This window comes from Octopus bimaculoides, chromosome 29 (genome assembly GCF_001194135.2).
Source record: "Octopus bimaculoides isolate UCB-OBI-ISO-001 chromosome 29, ASM119413v2, whole genome shotgun sequence".
NCBI lineage: Eukaryota > Metazoa > Mollusca > Cephalopoda > Octopoda > Octopodidae > Octopus > Octopus bimaculoides.
The window spans coordinates 10,324,080-10,325,400 of record NC_069009.1 but is presented as its reverse complement, the minus strand read 5'-3'; the positions used below and the strand labels follow the sequence as shown (position 1 = coordinate 10,325,400).

Sequence of the window (1,321 nt, the reverse complement as noted above, 5' to 3'; positions counted from 1 at the left end):
GAAAAGCAACAAAAGTTCAATAGGTTATAGCAGTACGTACGTTTCGTACAAACTTCATTTATTTATGTAGCGAGAACACCACATAAGATGTGCAATGAAAATGTACTCCTCAGCTGCATAATGGAAGGTCAATTTTAGAAAGTCAGTTTGTAGATGTGTGCAAAAACAAGAGTAGGAGAAGAAGAAAATACCATCTACTAGATACGGTTGTGGACTGTGCTTTATGGAAATTTATGAAATTTTTAAACTTAAGGATAATCCTAATCTAATTAACAATAGATCTGACCTTAGGGTTCTATGTGTACATTGTTCTATGTGTAAATCTTGCTTATAATATAATATTTTAATTGCTTTCGTTTCCCTGACTATTAACTACTTTATTTGAGTTATAGCTTTAAAGTATAAATTTGGAATACATTTTAACCTTTCCCAACCCACTGATAATATTCCTACATTTCTCTAGCTAATTGTAAGTCTTTTCTACCATATTATCAATTCTGAAACCTTAACTTTAATTCTCTTAGTTTAGTCCTGATTTTCTACCTTTATTCCTCCCCCTTTTTCCTTCTCTTTCTTCTCCACCCCTTCTCTCTGTTTTTTTTTTGGCCATTGATATTATGGTTTTACTTATAAATAATATCTCTCTTCTACTACCCCACTTTAATGTATATCTTATTTTAACTATAAATGTTTGTCTTGTTCTAATTTAACTATTAATGTTCTCTATGGTTTTAAATTTAGTACTTTAGTGTTTTGTTGTATTATTCTAAATATACTGACGAATAGATATATTCTTAATAATTCTCCAATATCTTGACCTAAATTTCCTTACCTTAAATTTCCTCTAGTCACTCCTTTGGGTATTATCCTTCCATTTTCATTTCTATATATTTTTTTTTCCTTTTTTCTTCTCTTTTTTTCCTCTTGGTTGATTTACCCCTAACCTGCTGTCCATTACTACTTAATCTACCTTCCTCTAAATTGAAATTACTGCTATCTTACCCCTCCAATTAGAATATATAGAAATTAAATTCATGTTTGATTCACTAGACTATTGATTAACAGCCCAGTCAAGATGGTATTTTCTTCTTCTCCTACTCTTGTTTTTGCATACATCTACAAAATGACTTTCTAAAATTGACCTTCCATTATGCAGCTGAAGAGTATATTTTCATTGCACATCTTATGTGATGATCTCAGTACATAAATAAATGAGGTTTGTACGAAACGTACGTACTGCTATAACCTATTGAATTTCTGTTGCTTTTCTTCAAATTATATTCACCAAATCCCTTGATTTTGTTTTTGGTTTTTACCCTAC

General features: G+C 30.4%; 1 protein-coding gene across 1 annotated transcript in view; it reads right to left on the bottom strand.

The window, feature by feature from the left end:
* The window catches only part of LOC106873888 (protein artichoke), a 111,765-nt gene that overhangs the window by 85,107 nt on the left and 25,337 nt on the right, over window positions 1-1,321 (bottom strand). The gene's annotated exons all lie outside the window — the stretch shown is intronic.